The sequence below is a fragment of the Aptenodytes patagonicus genome, chromosome 5, assembly GCF_965638725.1.
Source record: "Aptenodytes patagonicus chromosome 5, bAptPat1.pri.cur, whole genome shotgun sequence".
Lineage (NCBI taxonomy): Eukaryota > Metazoa > Chordata > Aves > Sphenisciformes > Spheniscidae > Aptenodytes > Aptenodytes patagonicus.
In genome coordinates this window covers 4,762,035-4,784,997 of record NC_134953.1, presented here as the reverse complement: position 1 = coordinate 4,784,997, position 22,963 = coordinate 4,762,035, and the positions used below count along the sequence as shown (strand labels likewise).

General features: G+C 39.0%; 1 long non-coding RNA gene across 1 annotated transcript; it reads left to right on the top strand.

Annotated features, from left to right (window-relative positions):
* Positions 1-1,133: 1,133 nt before the first annotated feature.
* On the top strand, positions 1,134-3,682 carry LOC143160337 (uncharacterized). The gene is made up of 3 exons (XR_012995364.1): positions 1,134-1,214; positions 3,451-3,479; positions 3,569-3,682. It is a non-coding gene; the product is annotated as an uncharacterized LOC143160337 (long non-coding RNA).
* The last annotated feature ends 19,281 nt before the right edge of the window (positions 3,683-22,963 follow it).

Here is a 22,963-nt window from a genome sequence, read left to right as displayed (position 1 = left end):
CAATATTATGTGCTAGTCTGAGCTGCCAGTAGCTCCGTATTAAGTTGTGGCACATGTAACTTGAAAAATTCAGATCCTTCTGGTTAATGTGTTTGCAGTACGCATATTTATTTCATCAGAATTGCTCTGACAAAAAAAATTGCTAACATCCAAGTTGAATAATTATTTAAGAACAGATGTGAACAGACAGTTTCTGCATAAAAGGATTTAGGCTTTTAGTCGATCAGAAATTGAACATGAATCAGCAGTGTCGTGCTGTTGTGAAGATGGGAAACACTGAACAGGCATTTATAAATAGCTGTATAATCCGCATGACACACGATATAGTCTTGCCCTGAACGGCACTGGTAAAGCATCAGCAGAGAACTACATTCATTTGTGGCCCACCGTTTCAAGAAAATGTGGCCTGATTGGAAATCCAGAGAAGGGCCGTGGTGTAAATAAGAAACCTACTGCGAAAGACTCAATTTGAAGTCCTTAGGCTACGGCGGAACATGATAGCAGCCCTCAGAGATGTAGAAAGGCTACCACAAATAATTTTTCTCCGTATTTGTGGTGACAGAAAATGAGGGAGTTAAGGCATCAAGGAAAATCTGGGTTGAAATTTGGGAAAAGCTTTCTGAAGGTGGTGATGATAAAGCTCTGGCCTATGAAGCCTCTGTCGTTGTGGGTGTTCTCCAAACAGATTAGAGAAACAATAGGAGGGACAGAGTGATGACATGAGGGACTTCACAGCTTTTTCTAATGATGAGCAGCTCTAGTACTGACTACAGAAGTGCAACTGAATCAGGATGTAAGTTTGATTTGTCAAATGTAGCTGATAATTATTTTAATATTCTTTTCTAATTTATTATAGTAGACTCAAGAACTCTGAAATTACTTCCCCAGGTTTTGTGAATCTTTGAGCTAAATCATGCAGTTATGAGACACTTAGCTTTCGATGGAAGGGAGGCCACTGCTTCTACACTTACGGCTGCTACTTGTTCGCTGGAATTTATTTACCCTTTGATTACAATACAGTTTCTCTCTAGAAACCTTTTTTTCTTTGATGTTATCTATTTCTGTTGTCTGTTTTTTAGAGGACTTGAAGGTAACAAAGACATTATGCGATGTAAAGTAAGCCTTACTATGATACTTCACGCTGCTCATCAGGTTCTTCTGGTATTATTGAAGTCCGGCATCATCTGTGTATTTAAGACTAATGTGTGCTATATGTGAGTGAACATTTTTATAGTCTTTAGAGAGCTACTATTTCTCCGTGTCTTCATATGCCAAGGTGGCTATGCCTCTTCATTTGTGTGTGTTGTCTGTGACGATAGGGGAAACTGGAAGAATAGAATTAATGTAAAAACTTGCAGTATTTACTTGGATTTTATAGAAGTGTTGAAATGAATATGAGAGTGGATTATGAAGCCTGTTCTGGGAGTGTTTCTAGTGCTACTGAGAAGACCTGTGAGAAGATATTTCCATTTGCTTAGCGTGCAAGAGCGAAGGAGCAAGAAGGTAGTGCTAAGAGGGGGTAGTCTAGATCTGATCCTGTAATTCATAAAACAAACAAACAAACAAGTTTTTTGTCGTAAGATCTGAAGAAATTTATTTCTTTGTTTGTGGTGAGTTTCCCACTGTGGACATGCTGACTGCCTCCTGCTTCATGCTATCTCCTGCAGCCTGCTGGTTGAGGCACTCCAGCAAGCGTCCTCTACTGTGAGATGACTTCAGTTAGCAGAAATAGGCTAGACATTCCAAGGTAGTGTATTGACCTTAGCAGAAACAGGGTGGGGACCAGTCACACAAGCAGATCAGATGTGTGGGCAGCACTGGTAGACTGTAGTCAGGGGACTCCTTGAAGACCATAGCTACAGATGGAAGAAAATGCTTTTGGGGGTTTGTATCCTTCCCCTTTCACCCCGATTTCCTCGTATCCTAGGCTGTACGGGAAGGTAATTCAATGTAGTTCAGAGACAGGTTTTGAAAATCCCAGAAGCTTCCCAAACCAGATATTTAAAAACCAGATATTTAAGAATTGCCCTCTAACTTTCTGCCCAAGGAGTTGTATTGCTCGCTTTTTGGCTTAGTAGGAACGCAGTACCCCCCTGCCAGCTCCAGCTCAGGACCTCCTGCTCCTGGGAAGTTCCTCGTGCTCCTGAGCTTTGTGCTTGGAGGTGTCAACATTCAGTTTGTCAGCAACTCCACCTGGTTTTAAAATAACATCACACTTGCTACATTTTCTTAATTTCTCAAACATTAGTTTCTTTGCATATGAGCACTTGGTTATTTATATCTAAATTAATTAACAAGTCAGGTGACAGGAAGATGATAAAGCCCAACTGACTCGTGCAAGCAGGCTGCACTCATTTCTCGAGCAATTGTAACAAACTTCTACATTGACTTATGCCTGATCTAGGAGTTTACAGAGGATCCCAAATGTAAAATAGCGGTAGGTTTATACATGTTTCTTTGTTCCTTCACATTGCTTTCTCTGGCTGGTGTGAAGCTTCCAGGAAGCAGATTTTACATTGCAGAAGCTATTGGTTCTATGTTACTTACCGGACTTAGTGGCTATGGGCTCCTTAAGGAAGCTTGTAAATCTACTGCGCTCCCTGGCTCTGCTTCATTTCACAGCTGCCATCTGCGGGAGCGTAGCTCAGAGGCTCTGTGGGGAGAAAGCTGATACCTGGCTATGCAGTGAAGAGAAGAGTTGAAGAAAGCTTTAAGGAATTAGAGAAGTTCAGGGGAAAAGGCAGTGTACCCAGTAACTTCACAGTTGGTTTTGTATTCTGTTAAGCGTTTATCACTTTCTTGAACTGTCATGAACTAGAACTTGGACGTTTTGAACAAACAGGACAGTTTGTAGTGCACAATCACAGCATGTAGAGAGCAGTCAGGATCAAATGTCTTACACCACGACAAGCGTGGTATCTCACGCTTTCTATCCAGCATTTTTGCAAATTGGCTTTTATTCAGATGAAGGATGGGACGCCTATTTCTGGAGAAATCATGCAGTAAAATGCTGCCTGGTTCCTGCATTGCCTTTCCTGTGTGTGTAATGCTTAAAGGTCTTCATAGTCATGTAACCGAGTGAGGGGGATAACCAGTAATCTGTTCAGGTCTCTAAAGTGTGAAACCACTATTACTTCCTTCTCTTTCTATTTAACAGCTTTAATAACAAAGTTCAGTACTTATTTGATAAGCCAAAACAAGAGACTGTATGATGAAGGTTTACTCCAAACTAAAAAGTAAAAAAAACACGTAACATGGCCCTCTCAAGCAAGGACTCGTTCTCGAGCATTTCATTTGCATTCCCTATCAGAATATTCCTAAAAGTGTTGATTTTCTTTTAATTATCAACAGTTAGAAAAATAATTGTTCCTGAAGCCATTTAGACCAGGATTCAAGTGAACATGATGAGACAGGACAAACGGATGATGATAACTTTTATTTCCATTTTAGAGATACAACCTGAAGAGAATGCAAGATTGGTAAGCATGAAATATCCTTACATGTGAGTACAGCTTCAGTTTCTCTGTACCATATACTTTTATAATAGCTTTATATCTGTCTGAATTAGGCTAATAGCACTGGCTCTTTGGAAAACACCGGGAACTGTCAAGGAACTGTCCAAGCAAGGAATGGTAAAGCCTTTTTATCATGAGAGAAATATGGATACAAAGAACTCTTTTGACTTCTTAAACAGGTACAAAAATATTGTAATAATATAGCCCACTTAATGTAAACCAATTAAAAGAACAGAAAAAATGTAAATACATCTATCATGTATCCTACTTGAGAATGATAAAGCATTTTCAAACTTAGCTCTGATTCAGAAAACCTCTGAGCAGTGAATAAAGCCTACCCTCTTGTCCCTTCAGTTTCAGCTGTTACACAACTTACCAAACTACTGTTTTCTTTGTGCTCCTTGAAAATTAAATTTCTGAGAAGTCATGCAACGTCTCTGACAGAAGATGAAATGCTCTTATGCAAATACTGTGGTGCTTTACAAATACCTCCTCTTCTCCTCCCTCCCCCCCCCCCCCCCCAATCTGGTAAAGTTTTAGCATTGCTTTGATAGAATATTAATTTTTCTAAGGAGTAAATTTTATTTTCTTTCGATGTGAATGACACTTGTGGTGAATCTAAATAACAGAAAGTGGAACGTGGATCTAATTAGCCAATGTCATTTTTTAGTATCTGATCCAAAATATCAGCATTTATTTTTGCTCCTTAAAAATAAAAGGCAAACACAAAGGATTGAGTGTGAATCCAGACGCAAGTTCAGGGCAGGGAGGATCGATGTGAATGGTTTGAAAGGTGCTGTCAGATGCTTCTTAATGGGGGACACAATTGTTGGAAAGATCAAACTGTAGCTGAATTTATTTGGCTTTCAATAGGAGATTGTATTTCAGATAGAAACACCTAATTGGTAGTATACAGTAAAAATGACACAGTAAAAATGTCTGGCCTGTGTGTTAATTGCTCTGTCTGAATTAATACAGCCGTATTATTTATTGGAATACAGTAATCAAACCAGCTGCTGACTGTTACAAAGGGGGGCCATTTCAATTAACAGGCATTGCTCCCAAAGGGGCAGTAAGGAGAAGTAAGCAATAGATGTATGCAGGTATTCAGGGAAGAAACTGTAAATGAGAGAATGGCTCATTCTTGCACCTGATTCTCCACACTCTCGTAGAGAGTTTCAGCGATCTTCAGGGTGGTTTCTTGTATCCTTTGTTGTGTAGTTTACTAAGATTTCTTGTTGGCAGGTGGTCCATTAGTATTAGCAGCAGACGTCTTTATTTCCTTTTGGGTAGAAATCCAATGCAATAAAGTGTAATCAATCTTGCTTCATCCTTAATTACTGAAATAGGATCTCAGATTCACACTCTGCCTCTTCGAGGGTAAGGAAATGAATTTACGTCTCCTATTGCTCTGCCACGTAATGTTTGGACAGCGGTGCATGCTGCATGTCTCGGGTTTGAGATGATTCTCATTTACATCCACATTTACATATTGAGTGGGTGAGAGTGAGAGAGGTGGAGTAGCGGGCAGGGCCTTCCCCAAGGGCGGGAGGCTTACTGGCTCTGTATGCCTTCCCTTTCCCATTGAAAATTTCCAAAATGCAAGAGAATTCTTGATCTACCTAGAATCTGTGTTACCGGATGAATTTTCAGTCTCCTAAGTAAGTGGAAAAAAAATAACCGTATAGTTTTTTGAGGCCAACATGAGGTACTGTTTGTCAATGTAACTGAAAAAAAAACCATGTAAAAACTGTTGCGTCAAAGATGTGATTGTTCATAGCAACGTATATGTCTACACTGTCAGAGTTTCTTTCTTCACCTTTGTTTTATGTTCCTGTAATACAGTCCTTAGGAGACTGAATTGCCTTCATAGTGCTTGAGCGGTTTTATGTGTTCCTTTTGTTTTATTTTGTTTTGGTTTTTAATTTTTTTTAATTTCTTTAATAGGTTGATGCAGGATCTCGGGATTTTCAGGACTCTCTTGGCCTGAGTGCACCATCCCTGAGCAACGTATTTGTGCAGCCTGGTGTTCTTAGTTTATATCAAATATTTTACCCAAAATAGTTGAATGAAATATCCTGCGTTGTCAGTCTCTGTTTTATTGTGTTAGGGGCTTTGCATAAGGAAAGGTTAAAAGCAAATGCAAAACAAAACAATCCCAGTACACACAACTCAAATTACTGATTTCCAATTTAATTGAAGACTGTAAAATATCACCATATAAGAGTCCAGTACAAAAGTCTAAAATCGTTATATCAAGGTAGCGGTTCATAGGTTGGGTATCTTCACCAAGAGACAGATAGCTATGATAAAAAGATGACCTCCGACCTTACAGCATATCATGTTGCTGAAAGAAAGGTGATGTTAGAGAACAGACTTCAGAGAATAGATGATAGACGTTTTGGTGGCTGAAGTTGAAATTCAGCATAATTTATGGGAACTAAGCATTTTGGAACTGAAAAAATCCACAAGAATCTGTTTGCAAAGATTCTTTTTTCTATGAAGACACTAAATCCGTATGTTTGGTCTAAAATCATGTGAAGGCAGTAATTGAAATATACAAACAATTTTTGTATCTAGAGTCGGCATCTTGACTCTTATTGCAATATTACTTTTAAACATACGTACTCTTATTTTGTTGATATAAATTATGTTGCAATATTATACTCGGCTCTTTCTGTTCCTTCTACAATGGAAAGCTGGCCCAAAGCTGAGGCTTTCTGAGGCTATCGTATTGCAATCAAATTCGTGAGGTAATGAAGCCATGCTAGAGTGTGGGTACGTCCATATGTATGTATATGTATATTATCAATATACAAAGTCCTTGTAGAAGACAGAATGCCTAGTGATGAGGAAGGTGGAACAAGGTTAATTTACAAAATGCCTCTTGTTGCCCTTAACAGTACCAGTGGTGGGAGTGTGGGTGGAGGTTGACTGGGGTTTTTCTTGCAATTTTTCCCCATTAAAGGCTTTGCCTTGGTTCAAGAGATTAAGTATCGATCCATTTGACTCTTGTAAATCACTTAACTCATTAGTAAAATAAGCTTTTCCAAGGAACTGTCATTTTTTAGCTACTAAAATATTAGTAAATTTAGGCATACAGGAAATTATTGGTTTGAAAGGATATCATCTTTGTTAATATTTTTTATCCCTGTGTTTTTCCAGAGTGCTAAATGCGATAGAATTCACAGGTGTTTGCATTTTCTTCTTAAAAGAAGCCAAGCTTTAATTATGAGTCAGTTAAAAGTAGAATCCTTTGGCGATACCGATTTGTTCTGAGCGAGTTCAAATATCAAATGCAGTCTGGAACAGCATGCAGTAGGCTTAAGAGCATCTTTATTGTGACAAAATTCAATTTGAACTGTTCCTTATCAGGCTTCACTTGATTGCTTTCCTGTAATTTCTTCAAACCTTGCAATCAATCAAATCAATGGCTTAAAAAACTCAACAAAGTAGTATTTGAGTCATCAAAATATCATCATGAATTTGGAACAGAAGAGGAGCCATTTAGAAACTTTGGACTGGATGGATGAAATATCCTACTTTTTCCAAAGTACTGATTGGCTGGAAAAAAACTGATATTGTTGGATGCAAGGCCTTGGTTTGGCAAAATAATTAAGAACTTGTCTTGAAGTCAAGTGGGTCTGCTATCAGGAAATTTTGATTTGCCAGTCTGTTGTTGCAGAGCTGGAGAGTAGCTGATACTTAATTCTAAAAAAAAAGTTTCTTCATTAAAAGGGAATGAAAAAACATCATAAAACAAAAAAACATTAAAAAACATAATAAAGCAGACACATCAACATTTCACTGTGCCATCTTTGTTAGTGTTAAGAGCAAGTGACAGAGTCAAACAGTTTTATCATATCACTATTTGGTGGAACTTGAAATTTCTCCTTAAACTAATAGTAGTGCTAATGAACTCAGCCTATAAAAGAATGATAGTCCTGTGGGTTTGTTACATCAGTCCTCCCAAATTCTAATTTCATTTCACCAATCTGGAAATAATAATAATAATAATAAAAAAAGGCAAAATTGAGGGTGTGGTGGGGGGTTTTTTTGTTTGTTTGGGGTTTTTTTAATGTTAGCCTTTTGAGTTGAGAGATTGGAGTTTCAGTTTTCTGGACAGACAGGAAGATTAAAAATAGCCTTTTTTAAAAAAAAAAGCTCCTAGTCTTGCACGAGTTCTTGTAACACAACTTCAGGATCTAAGATTTTAAAGCACTTGCAGTGCTAGGCGGAAGCTGCGAGAGGCTTGTATTATACATTTTTTGGGGTAGAAAAAAAATTGATTTACCATGTCAAATGCTGTATTCTTTAAAGATAAAGTCTTGTTTTCATGGGTTTTGTGTTGTTATCACTGGGTTCTGCTCAGCTGTCTCGTAATCGGTGACATAACTCTACGTAGCTACCATCTATTTCTCAAAAACAGGTGGCAAACTTCTTTGGGTTTCAAAATAATCATATAAATCGATCTTACTGTGTATGGAACTAAGTAGGTGGTTAGCAGGAAGACAAAATAAAGCATTAAAATGTTCAGTGGCTTGAAGTACCTTGAAAACTTAGCTTTTATGGACAGACTTATGTTCTTTCTGCCAATTTTCTCTTTGCAAATTGCCAGTATTCCGACTGCATGAAAGGTGCTACAGTAGTTACTAAGATAACTTAGAAGGTCATCTGTAGAAATAGTCCTGGATTTTTTACATACATTTGTATATTTTAGAGAGTAGGTGTCTTTTTATGATTCCTCTTAGGTTAATTATTCTGATTAGCTTTTGCAATTAGCTGAAGAATAATGGCTTTTCCTTAATGGATATTTTCTTCTTACTCAGATTTAACCCTCTTCTTTTGAATCTACTTTTTCATCAAAATGGGATGTATAATAAAATACCAGCATAAGGTATATGCCAGTGCATTTCAGAAAACTGTCGGCACATGAATGAGTGACTATTAGTATATATTCAGAATTTTATTCACTCAGAAAGCAAAAAAACCCTGTTAGTTTGCAATAAATTAGCAATAGATTTATAGCTGTGTTTTAATGATAAAAATATAGACCCCTAAGAATTTTGGTTGGAAAGAATAATTGGTCTACTTGGGAGCTAGGAGAAGGTGATCTGTCTGCATAATTTCTTTTGCAATTCACTTGCTGCCAAGAACAAGAAAAACGTCCGTTTCTCTATTATAATAGTATTTCAGTAGACTCTGAGAGTCTCTGAAGTTTTTACCTTGGAAAGTATAGCTTACTGGAGAGAAGGGAGTGTTTCCACCGTTGTTTTTTCTGTTCTGTGCTATAGAGACGATTTTTCATTCAGCTAAAGAGGAAAGTAGCTAGTGCTGTGTAAAACCCAGAAATTTTAAACTAAAGCTTTCATCTTCTAAAATTCTTGTAAGCATAGAAGTAAGCCTTAAAAATGTGGTTATTTTTCCTCACATGTGAAGAGGTATTGTTTGACTGTGTCAATGAGAAATTTTAAATCTCTCTCGTGAAACTTGCTTAGCTGAGTTTCTGCTTTTGCTGAGCTTTTTTTTTTTTTGACAGATAAATCCAGTTATATTACCATGAAGAAATTCAAGCTTTAATAATGAACCGAAAGGAATCTTCCCTACTTGTCCTCAGAAGGCCTGACTTTTCCCTTACCGACCTGCCCATCTTAACTAGTCAGACTGTAGTATTTCTGCATGAACGAGGGCCGGGTATAGATTTATTTAACAAAACAAAAAGTTTCCTGAATGCCATATGGTTAGTGATGGGAAAAGTATGTTTTACTTCTCTAGATCAAATGGAACGATTTGTACAAGCTTTGAAAAGGAAAGTTATGTTTTCCAGAAGCCAAAGACAGCATTTACTGCCATAAGAATGGTTTTATTAATTGGATATATAAGCCAGAGCAAGCTGACCGAAGCTCTGTTTAGAGCTGAAGAAGAGAAGCCCCTGCATCTGGGCAATTCGCTGCCCTTGGATGGAGCACACTTAAATGTCTGATCTTTAGGCAGGCGAAGTTGGGTCTGATGAGTCCCACTCTCCCGGCTACTTTATATATTTCACAGGACTTTGCCCTTCTTCCTGAATCCTTTGAAAATAGTAATAGTATTTCACTAATAGTGTGGCACAATATTATGCCACAGACAAGAAATTGCAGTGGGTGTTTTTGCCATACAGGTTTAGAAGGCTTGCATTAGATAAGCAGGGGAATTTTGTCTATGGATGATTTTTTTCCCTTGCAGGTATGTAATGATGTGTGGGAGCAGAATGGCAAAAGGGGGGTGGGAAGGAGTGGGTAGTGATTCCTTCCGTACTGGCTATCAAGTGTTGTGGTACTGTGACTGTCCCACAGTAATGACTGCACGCTGGACCTCCCTCTTTTCTGCTTTCTGCCTGTGCTGAGGCTTGGTCCCAGAGTCTCCTCGCCTGTTTCCCTATTTCTTGACTTCTACTGCATACGCTGTATCCTCTTCAAAATCCCTTCCCTGCGCAAGATCCCCGCTTTTCTCCTCTGTGGCTGCAAGGTATTCCCCTAGTCCCTAGGTACGTGAGCCTGGCCGTGCTAGGTCTGCTGTGCTCTATCACATTTTTTTGGCAATGCCAAAAATTAGTTTTCACCGTCACAGAGGCAAAATGGGACATGTATCTTCTGCCTCTTCAACCGCTGCATGGAAAGAGGAGGAAAAACGGCAGAGAAGCATTACGGAAGAAGGTATTCTTGTTGCCAGTATCACGGATGCTGCCATAGCACAGTGGTAAGTGCCTAGAAATTATATCAGTTTCATTTGGTATTGCACGCGTTTAGAATTATGATATTGTATTTTTCATATGTTGAGCCATACCTGAATGATTTCGGTTCTTTGCTCTCTCTTCATCAGCCCTGCCCAACAGTAATTAAGCTACAGCGGGCCTTTCCAAAGGCAGGGGAGTTTAAATATCAGTAATTTGATCTGCCCTGTTTACTGATCTCTGCTGTTAGCTGAGTTGAAAGCGAAATGTTTTAATTAAAACGATTGGCAATAAGTTGGTATAATGCCATAATTTGCACTGGGCCTCTTCTAGAAAATGACTTAACCTCTGCCTCCGTTGCTAAGGCAACTAATGGACATAATTGTAACTGGGTGTATGTAGACGGCAAGTGGAGGGCCTAAAGCTTTTTTAAATTGCTGGGGTATGATGATGCTAAAAGATGAAAATGTGATATTAGTAAAATATATCCAAAAGTCTCTTCCATACTTTTAAGTTCAGTCATCACATTTGATCTTCTGGAACTGTTTCAAGTTTCAAAACCTTCCAGTTTGGATGCTAAAACCTTATGACGTCATACTTACTCCAGTTCATTAATGCAGCAGTGTATGTATAATAACTTGCGATATAATCTGGAAATGGCAATCGCTATTCTACTGGGATTTAGAATAATGTGTTTGATGGAATCTTATCACCAATCTATATTGAATCAGCAAAAGTTAAGAATTAGATCATACATTATAAAGAATCCTGAACTGCATTTTTAGACAAAAAACATGAAAACCACCTTTTTCCTCCTTCACTTGCTGAATCTTAAGGTTCGTAATGAACCCGGGCCCTATGATAAAATGGGGTATTTTTCTGACAGAGATGTAAGAGTTCTGAAGAGAGTTTAATAGGTGCCCTTGACATGATGCCTGTCACCGCCGCCTATGTGGAATTTGATAGGGTCTTTTAAATAATGTTTAGACCCTATACTTTCTAATTTGCACTGTTTCCCCCCCAGTGAGAGGAACATAAAATTGAACATTTAATATGCTCTTTCTCTGTTGGAAAATGTCCAGAACCGGAGTCCAAAGAAGTTACAATTCTTGCTGAGAAGAAAGAAAGGGCGCGCTTTGCTCTGTGCACTTTGCTACTGACCTGCTCCATCTCTAACATTTAGGCTCTTAAAGATAAAAATAAACAGAATGTAATCATGCAGCGTGACAGTGCAAAACGCTGGTCTCGGAAGCGTAGACTTAAGCTTGTGCAATCACCTATACGGAGCTAAGGATTCAGTCATTTGGGGCCTTCCTCCTATGGCATCTTGTTTACCTTTCCTATTTTTTCTGTACGTGTGCGGGGTACCCTGAAGGCCAAGACTGCGGAGAATAATGAAGTGGCAGAATGAGCGGTACTTACCTGTAGGAAAAGAGAGGCGCCTGAAATATCACACAATTTAATCACATAGCTCGTTTGCTTTTTCTTTATTCCTTTATTAGTACATGTATTCGGGCAGATTAATTTGAAAATTTGTGCAATTTATGACTTTATATGGAATGAAACAAATGACAAAGGTTCTTTGGTTTTGTTTTTAAAAACATTGCTGGAAAGAAATTTTATTCTAGCTTTACAGAATTCCTAAACCAAATATAACTTGAAAATTAAGAGCCTGAGCCATTAAAAATTAAATTGCTCTCCAGTCTTGCATTGTGCCTCTGTTTTCAATGAGACAAGGTAAAACTTTGCGAAAAAGGATTAATTCAGTAGTTTTACTGAAAACCTTTTAGTGCTATAAGACCACTAATTACTTAAGTATTAACAAGTTCCATTTAAAGTTACTGACAATAGTTTATATAATTCGGCAAACATTTTAGAAGAGAAGAAACTAAATCAATGATTGTATAAATAGCTTTACTAAGACATTTAAGTTTGGGCCCTAAGTCTAGAACTCTTAAACGCTTGAAATTATTGAACTTCATGGTAGATGGCTGTCTGACCAAAGCAGTCTAACTTGCTTGATGTGTGAAAGGCCACTGTATCAGAAAATGATGTCAGGAAGGTTGCATTCTCATGGTGGAGATTTTAATAAATTCTGGACCTTTGTGGGTTTTTTCGTCTTTCCATTCCCCCATTCCCACCTTATATACACACACATATATATATGTGGAAAACATCTTTGTGAAAAAATACGTAATTTATTTTAACATTTAGGAAGCTAAAACAAGCAAGACTAACAAAACTACATTAGGGACATTGAGAATAAAATAAAGCGCTCTCAAAATGTAAATTTTGTAATGCAGTTTCCACTTCTCCATCTTCCACCACACCCCAGCACCTGTCTAGAGGGTGGCAAGGGAAGCTGAAAGCAGGCAAGGAGAAGGTGGTCTCCCCAAATCAAGGAGGAGGAAATGCAAGGAGGAATCCCATGTCATGAGCAGCAGTCTCTTGAGACGAGCAGGTTCTGACATGCCTAGTGATGTACGTGAGCACGGGTCGGAGAGAGGTGGGAAGGGCCTTAAAGGTTTTTCCACTCTTTCCATGCAGCAGTTGAAGAGGCAGAAGATACATGTCCCATTTCGCCTCTGCGATGGTGAAAACTAATTTTTGGCATTGCCAAAGGCTGATCTTATTCCTTATCTCTCACAGGTTTTTGTTGTAAAACGTGCTGGCCAGATAGCTGTGCTGGTCAGCAGAGGATATAAACAGCACCAGGAAAAGGGCAGACATGCTTACTCCCCCCCAGATTCCCAGGGAAGCTACACTGCAGCTGTACCATGGCGTGAGATGTCTCTGGCCTTGCTTGCTCTCAGCTGCAGTTATTGCGTAGTGAGTTCAGAGCGTGGCCTTACAGGCAGCTGTTTGTGCTGGCACAACTGAAGTAGGAGAAACTGCATGACTTGGGCTTCCCTACGTCTGAAGCTCAGACTTGTCAAAAACCTCTGGAGAAGGATAGCTAAGTCCTACTGCTCAGCCAGTGTAACTCTGGGCTCCCGGCACCGGCTGGGTCATTCAGCCCCTTCTCCTACCTGTGCTACTGTCTACAAGCAGTCTTGCCTCACCGAGGAAGTATGTGCCATCTTCTTTACCCGCCTCTATTTCAGAATATGCATTTGCAATCGCTTTTCTGCTGAGGATAAGGTCCTCTGATATTTATTACTTTTTAAAGGAAAAATATCTTGGTTCCCTCCAAGTTGGCTTTTGTTAGTAAAAGCCCCCAAAAGCACGAAAAATACTTGCTAATCTCAATAGAACAGTTAATAAATCACCCTTCTATACATAAGCGTTAGGGTAGAAAGTTAACAACTGGTGCAAATATTTATTCTTATGTTTCTCCTGCAGGTAACGACACGTCCCTTGTGAATTAGATAGGGAAGGACAATATGAGAGAGAATTGGCAAAACAGACTTCTAAATGAAAATGTTAAATGGTTTTGAAAAAGAGACAGAGTATTCATTTGCTTGAGATCACAATTAAATTGGTTTTGAAAGGGAAGAAAATCTGAAAGATTAGAATAGGGAAAGAAAAGTGCAAACAATTAGAATTCAGCTAGTAGAACTGCCAGTCTGATTAAATGAACGATTTCCATCTAAATCAGTAAAACTGTGCAAAATCCCTACTTTTAGTACACAGTTTAATCTTTAGCTATTGTAAATTGCAACGTACCTACTGAAATGAAATTGTTGTGTGCTTATACTTTATCTTTATCGTTACAATGACTGTCATTTACCATATATAGTGAAATGATACCAATAGATCTGCAACATATTAGTTCTGAACGGTTAGGAATGTAATTGTCATTACTTACAAGCCAGATTGTGATAGCCATTGTTTAATGGTCCTATTCAATGTGTGAAGATCGCTCTGAAACTGGATGCAGTGAGAATGCCTGATGTGAAATTCATTCAGGTGTCAGGGGCTTTTAGTTGCAATTATATCCTTTAATCTTACATTTTAAATAGTACATCTGGATGTGACAGTGCCTGTAAAACCAGGATCAGCTGGTAGCCGCTTCAGAATCTGTGTAAAGGTATTACTGTTTGGCCTGTAGAAACCTTGCTATTTCCTGTTAAACTATGCTGAGTTGAAGAAAATGTAGGCGTCTATTCCTGTATAAAATTTTCTGTGCTGTGCACTTAATAAATAGTGGCTCTGCAACATATGTATTTTGGCGAAGCAAAGCAGAATACTAATATTTGGCAGCTTTGATCTGCCCTCAGTTGTCTTTTCGTCACCTTAGAAAAAAGAGTGGATTAAGCCATCTGCGTGGTACTTTTTCCCCTTTCAGTATAGAAATTCTGCATTTAGAAAAGTCCGGTTCCTTGGTACATAAGCTGTAATGGCATGATTTGATTTAATGATTTCCCAGAAGAACGAACCTGAGTTTCTGTCCAAAGCTGTTGAAGAACACCAGTGATCAGAGCAATTTGAAGACTTTTGGAAGCCTATAAGCTAAGTCTAACGTGAAAGTTTATTTAGTGCTATTGGTATGCTCTGTTGCTAATACTACATTTTTTTTCCTTCGGAAGGGAGAAATGTACAGAAAGGCTTGAGGAGAAGGATGGTAATATTCCCTAGAGCAACCCATTTAAGACCAGCTCTGCGTGCATCAGCAGCCAGAGAGGGAGGGAGAGAGACTCCTCTCCTTTCTAATCATCTTTCCTAGAAGAATTAACGTACCTTTGCATGAGAAACTCATCAGACTTTGAGTATTCCAACTTGGGCTTCTTATTAATTCCCACCAAAAATCACTACTGCCTAGACCTGTCTTTCTCCAGTTTTTTTTCTCCTAACAATTAAAACAATATTCAAGTGGGTTATATCGTCACAGTTATACTATTCATAGCTTTAAAAATTTCTCTGCAGTAGTATGTGGAATAGATGAAAAGGATGTGTTGTGTTTTGTTTTGTTTTAATGGCAGGGGGATTACAGCGTGGTCCTGAAGATTTTACACAGGCTGCATTGCTCTGTGGTGCAACTGGGCGCAAATGATTTATAACCGGAGGTGTCAATAACATGTTAAACTATTCAGCAGAATGCTACAATGCAATGTATTATGTGTATTGGAGGGGGAAGAAATATTTTAAGAAATGACGTAGCTGGAACCGTTCTATCCTTCAGTTGTTCATTACCCTAATTGGGCAAAACTCGCAGGGAACAATGTAGGAACAAATTATAGTTTATAAATACCAAAAGTGTCATGGTTTATTGAGCCTGTTATTCTGGGGATTTTCCAGGTTAAAAGCCAAAAGTATGGGAAATTGGCTCTTTTCTTTCTTAGAAACTGCAAAGCTTACTTTTCTGTATCTTGCGATACGATGCCTGACTAACCTGTAGGCTGACAAAACCATGCCACTATTGCATGTCTGAAGTTCACCCGCTCAAGGTCTTCGGGAGTGTCTGGAAGGAAACCATTTTTGAGAGTAGATTGAAGAAATACAGTTCTGAGACTAGTTGATTATTATTCTTTAAAGTTTGCAGCTGTTTTAAGTTGCTTAGGGGTATAAAAGAGTTGAGAGTCGTGTGGGAAATACTTTAGAGGGCAGAAAGCAGGCAAGACAGACAAAAGAGGATGGAAAATACTTTAATTACGTAGCTTTTCAACTTAGCACATGTTTATCACTGTGACATATGTAGCAGCATAGCAACACAAGCTGTGAGAACTGTGTTTAATCTGTGTATTTGCTTTATGGATTCACTTTAAGGGATTCAATCAGTCACTCATAGTTTTTTACTTAATTACAGAAAATGCCTAGTAACGTGGTCACAAACTGAGCATAAGCAGACTGATTCCAGGACTCATGAAAACCCAAACCAAAATGATCCCATAGCCCTAAAATGAGGAAGATGGCTTTCCCGAGTTGTGTACTATTGTCACTTTCCAAGAGATTACTGTATCAAAATTGCTTATTTTAAGCTACATTACTTTGCAGATTTGAAAGAGCTCTGTGCTGAAAGCTGTAAGACTATGCGGGAAGGTGCGTCCTTCGAACCAGGTGCATTCCTGATTTGCCAGCTCCTGGGAATAGTTGCACGGTCTCACAGTCAGTCAGGAGAGTTTGTTGTGCTGGGGAAGTCCATTTCTGACCTCCTGGAGAGTTAACCATGTGGTGGGTGGATATGGAACTTGTAGTTTGTTGAGGACAGGGCAGAGATATTTCGGTGCTGCTGATGATTATTTTGGATGAATGCATTTCCCCTGGCACCCCCTCTGAATTTGTAGCTGCTGCTGTTGTACTAGAACTATCTAGTTTGAAGAACAAATCCATATCCATTATGTTATGTGGCTGGAAGAGAATATCTTTACTAGGAGTTGTTCAGAAAGGACTTCAGAAAATGAGCAATGGACTTAAAACAGTAGACTTTTAGCTCAAAAAGATGACTGGCACTGATTTCAGCAGTTGGTAAAATTGTATGGAGGTGCTTGAAGTCCACAGCCCCTTCTACAAGAATTCTTTTACTAGGGTGACTGTGAGTCATCTTGGGCTACAGGCAGTAATAATAACATTAAAACCCCCTTATCTAACTAAAAATGCAGCTTGAAAAGACAATTACCAGATGGCTCCTGATAAAATCAAAGGCAAGTCTGGAAAACCTGGACAAAATTACAGGAAACTTATGGTTATGGAAGGACTGTTGTATGACTTCTTCCAGATGCAGTATCTGCTGCTTAACAGTTACAGGAGATTAATGTGCCAGGCTTTCGAGAATACTATCCATGAATTTTAATTGGATGGTCATCCTGCCGCTCATCCCCAAGAGAGTGTGCTGGAACAATTTCCTAGTAGGATGCTCATACAGAGAAGATCAGTATAACAGAACCACTTCTGGAGTTCGTAATAATGGTCGGCCAGGAATCACATCCAGACTGTCACTTCTTTTATGTTTTGTTTCTAGATTTGGATTATTTGTTAAGTATGTATGAGGGCTCTGACGCTCAGGATGGTCAGAGCTCCCGGGTGGTATTCAGCTGCAAATGATTCTGCTCCACCGGGAGGATTTAAAGGGCATTCTCCTCTTCCTGGTTCCCGAGTCAGTCCCCCACTTTACCAGGTAACTTCTCCACCTTTATTCTGAGTGTGATGTTTCCTTCACATATACACAATATTTCTAAAGGTAGTGGCTGACAGAAGCACCCCCCCCCTCCAAGAATATGGCACAAATAACATACAGAGAACGAGTCCACAGTAAGGGGGCAGGCCTACGTGGTTTCTTATTATCAGTCATCTTTAAGACCTAAAAATAAATCCATGACACCACAGGAATATGAGCAGGAGGGAGGAGAGTGCAGGAGAGAGGGAACCTGGGGGCCAAGGAGTCAAGCAGTGGAGAGAAGAGTAAATAGTTTGTGGGCCAGTTATATTTGTAGGGGAAAGGCTACAAAGAATACATGGACTGAAGACGGCAATAGGAAAAGAGCTCTCTAACAGGCTAAAATGATAGGCTCAGTGAGAAGATGACGTAAACCAGAATGCAGTGGGCTTTGTTAGTGAATTATAAATAACTGTGAGTGGTTGTCGTCCTGGAAGAGACGACGTTACAAAATTGTTCCTTTCAGGCTGTGAATAGGTGCTACTGTGAGTGAACAGAAGGACAAAAATATGAAGACAGGAACAAATGTCAAATACGTGGACAAAGTATTGAGGGTGCTGTGGCCTGCCCATTTCCCATCTTGCCCTAGTGCGTCTGGAGGTGGAAAGTGGAAGCGCTGCTCTGGGAAACTTTTGACTTCAGTCAGAAGTTCAGGAGAAGGTAGTCAAGCAATCTTAGCTGCTCATGCTGGAGGAGTGAGGTGCAGAAAACCAGCCCATGTAGATTTTTCCCACGCAGATTTTTCCCATGCATTCATGGAGCCCTTTGTGACTACATGGTCTGCAGTTTATGACAACTAGCTTTAGTCACTGCTGCAAGAAAGGAAAAATGTAAGAGCCGGTAAGCTGAGTGTAAAGGGTTTGAATTAAACAGCCAGTGATTTCATGTCCCTTCTTTTAGTACAAGGTGTATGTACAGAATTTCTGCATTTTTTCTCAGAATGGCATTGTACCAGTGAACGGTAAGGCATTAATGGTGTTGTTCATATTTAGATCTATCTTTGATAATGCATACAGAGAATTCCCCGAGCACTTCACAAAGATCAAGTCAGAATGACTCATGCTATTTTTCCTCTGCTTGGTTTGTGTCTTGTCATTATCCATTAAGGCTGACTGCCCCAGCCTGGGAGTGCTTCGATCAGGTGGAGAGGCCACCTATCCCCAGGATCAAGTGGTATTATCTCTGTTCACTGAGGACACAGAAGACAGGATTGGTCCTCGTTTACCTTGAAAAGACAGTTCAGTAGTAGCTTCAGGGACAAGTCACATATAGAACTAGCTTGGTGAGTGAGCCCTTTCACTTTCCTGTCCTCCCTAGCTCATGCTTTTTTGGGGGGATGTTTTTGATAGGTAGGTATCAAATGCTGTGCAGAGATGCAAAACAGTCTTCCTGAGTCACCTCTGCTAGCAGGTGCTTCCTGGTAGCTAAAATCTAGTTATGCAGAAGAGTCCCCTGTACTCTGGGAAGGTCTGGAGGCAAGGATTGAGCAGTGCTGTAGGAAAAAGCCCTGGAAACATTCAATAGAAATAGCTTAGACTTTGTTAAGGTATATATTGAGGAATAGAGATATACTTAGAGTTTTTCTGTCAAGGTAGGTGATAGTGTTGTGAGATGACGTTTTATCTTAGATGTATAGTCTGAACAGTTCAGCTTTTCCCTTTTTGTTTTCCCAAATAAAAGCACTCATTTAATCGCTCAAAATCCCAAATCCGGCAAAAGGACAGTATTTTTCCCTTGCAGTTCTTGTGCTCTTGCTCCCATGGCCTTGCAGCTGTAAACTCTGATATTGCTGTTATGGCAGATTCTCGTATTGGTGTGCAAGTCACCCCTTTGTAACCCTTTTTCTACCCCTTGATTGCAGCTTTTGTTTTGCAGTAGGGGACCCAATAATTTTCCCGTACAGAGTTTACTGTCAACCAGCCGTGGAACAGCTGCCCCTCATCAAAGATACGCCAATCTTTCCCTTCCCCTCTTCCTCCCTCCCTCCCTCTTTTCCCCCAAAACTAACTTTCACTTTTAGACTCAATATATGCCATCAGCGATGGACCCTGCTAATAAACCATTGTGAATGTGAGCCCATTTTTGGCATCCTTTGTGCAGCACTCTGGAGTTAATGTGTGCTAACCCCTGTTACAGAAATAACCTTTTGCATTCCTATATCATATGAATGCATCCAGAGGCTAAAGCTGTCTGAGTGCTATTTTAGTGCGTCACCCTTCTGTTATACAATTCTTCTTAAGTGATAAGTTTAAAACAACTCCAGTTATAAATGGAGTTTGTAACTGTAGTTTCTCGCACGCTGTTGACATTCAAGGTTAGAGTTTCAGAGTTAGGGGGCTGTAAATATATGAGCATAATTGCAAATGCTATGAAATATAGTTTTAAAAATTGTCATTGTTGTGTCATTATTATTAAAATAGGAAGTATCTTCAGTACAGCTAGGTACTATCATGTCACCTAAATGTTTGAGGATCAAAAGAAATAGTTAAGATTTCTTCAAGTGGCTGCTTCAATAGAATTAACAAGTTCTACAGTGGCAGGATACTTATAACTGAGGCTGCTTTTCACATTAATCAATATTGTATCTCAGAGCAGAGCATTTCTAGTCTGCCTCAGTTACAAAATACGGTATTTTTTTCAACAACTCTGCGAATTAATTAATGCCATTTATTCTTCTGATTCTAACCAAAGGTTGTCAGCTTCCCTTAGCCTGTGTATTGATCTGTAATATAACCTTCCATTTCCTGCATCTGCTATTAAGTGGAATAAAATTCATAATGGTTGCACTCCTGAGCAGCTGTTCACCTCTCCAGTATTGTCCGGTCACCAGGGAAAGTTGCTAATACTTGAGGAGAACTTCACTGGTATATTGATGTCTTTTGTTGTTCAATTAACATTTCTAATGTGGAAGAATAGAAGATAGTATTTAATATGTCAGTCAGCCTTAAGACAACTCCGCTTCCATTTTCTAATGCCAAAACCTAATACAATGTTTATGTCCATTAGAGTTAAAATACCTTCCTTATTAGCTGCCTAAGTGCATTTTTCAAAACAATAATAACGAAGGGCATTCAGTAAACTAAAACTAATTAATCTCCTCAGTCTCCTTTTTGTATTTATCTGATGCCAAAAGCAATATAGTTTTTTCTCTAAAGCAGATTAAAACTAAGCTGTGGATGGTGCCTCCTTCCTAAACAAAACCTGCAAAATTATCAATTTCCGCAACTACTGTTATCTCTCCTTTCAGAAAGCTGCTGCTCATTACTAACTGGGTTTTTGTTTATGCAGCTATCTGCCGACAAAGGTTAGGCATTACTTGCTTTGTTGCTGCTAGAATGCAAGGCAGCTGCAGGGATCCACAACCCAGGAGCTGCCATTCATACAGGAGAGGAGCATTTGTGATTCTTGCGTAACGCAAAAGAGACTCTCTAGTATCAGACTCTGCTCCAGCCCACCCGTTAGGGCAATTTTGGGGCACCTATATGCTCCCAGAAGGCTTAATCTCCATGAGCAATAGGTGAAACAAAGTCATAATTTCTTCTTATTGCATCAAAACTTATTTGGAAATGACGGAATAGAGGGAAGAAGCCAGAGCACACAGTGGTGTATCATAAAAGACATTTCCCTGGCCATCTATGATTGACTTGGACTTCTTTGATCCAATTCAGATTTTTAAGAATTTATGGGACCCACTGCCATAGAACAAAAGACTCCTACCTCAAGGCAGTGTCTGCAGCGCCAGGATCTTTCAGAAGGAGTGAGAACGTTTACCCATACAGGATGCAGTAGGTCGTACAGGGATCTACCAGGCACACTGAGTATTAAGTTTACACTGAATTACTTAATTTTTTTGATCGCTAATGAAAGGATGAGCAATATCATTGGCTTGATTGTCCGGATATGAACTTATGCTATTGTTTTGCTGAATTATTACGTATTAATACACCAGTATTTTAATGTATTAACTAGGTATTAGTTAACATGGAATTCAGATATTGCAAATGTATTAATGATGTAAATCATTATTAACTAAAAACAGGTCTTTTCTGCCTTCCTCCTGTCATCCTTCAACCAATGACTCCTTTATCATTCCACTGTTCCTTTTCAGAATGAACTTGGAGTGCAAAATTTGTGATTCACAGGAAAACTTCAATGCTCCTCATCTCTTTTTATCAGGACAATATCCTTATTTAATTTTTGACTACGGAACTTTTCTATCGGTCGGCAACCTTAGCTTTGACACAAAGCACTAACTCGAAGTGTTCCTTTGTGGTTCTTCTACTTTTTTGCACAAAAGTTGATTTTTTGATTTCTAGTCTTATTCCATGAGTGTATTGCACACAAAGGTCCATCTGATCCAGTATCCTGCATGTACTGGGGACAAAACCACACATCTTGGGAAGAATGGAAGATCAGGGCAAATATCTCTGAGAATTCACCTTAATACTCTCCCAGCCTCAAATCACTTTTTTGTGGGATTTCCTGAACCCAAGAAAACATTTTCATTTAATAACCCTCAATTCCTGAAGCAAAAACCTCAAGTAAAATGTATGCTCCAGAAACTGAATTATTTTCTGTATGGTTCATGCTGAAATTTTCTGATATTTTTGAAAAGACTGCTTTTTTTTGTTTTGTTTGGGTTTTTTTCTTGCTCAGGACCTTCTTCAACGTTAAAGGAACGGCCTTTTCCTGGTTTACTTTAGAAAGTAAAGATGTGTCCATTTTAAGTTAAAATAAGTCAGAATGAATGTTGTAATCAAGCTAAGCCTTGAATACACCTTTTTAGGAAGCAAGAAGAATGACTAAAAAGTTCTGACAAATTCTTTAAGGTTGCAGGAAAAGAATAAAAAAGAAAAAAATATGTTTTTCTTAAGTTATCTTATAGAATAAGATACTATGAAAATACCACAAGGTAGAAAAGTAGAACTGGATGTGATGATTCCTAATTTTTGTCTTTAAGGGTAGTTGTAAGACAAACTAGATACTCATTGGCCGCAGATGCTCTATTACTTCAGTGGCTAACTGATGGAAAGAAAAAAAAAGTGTTGGTTTCTTTTTAATTTTTGTCACTACCCTTTCGTCTCTTATTCTCTTTCAGAAAGGAATGGAGCGATCTGAAAGGAGTGTATCTTCACTTCTCTCTTTTAAAGATGGTACAGATAATATAATTTTCCTTAGGGATTTCCCAAGGAGTCAGCCTACCCCAGGAAGCTTAGCGCTAGCAAATATCCTAAAGGATTTCTCCAAATGTTCTAGGTGATTTTAATCCTCTCTACGTAACTGGCATCTACTCTAATGAGCCTGACTCTGTTCTGGTTATCCATCCACGAGTACAGACAATTTCCACTATTTGTACTCTTTCTCCAAATCACAATCCTTCTCTGTAAGAAAATTCACTCCCGCCGACCCTGTAGTTTATTTCATTTTGGAGTCCCACATGGTGAACAGGGCTGGATGGGACTGGACAGTATCATGCAAAGACATAACTTTTTATCTGTAATGTGGCTGGCTACAAATTACTCTTCTCCCCTCATTTCTCCTCTACCTCTAGCTAACAGAAATCACACTGATATCACTTTAACACTCAAGAAGCTGTCATCCTCTTAATATCTTTTTGCTTCACTCTCCAGGCTTGCAGCTCCA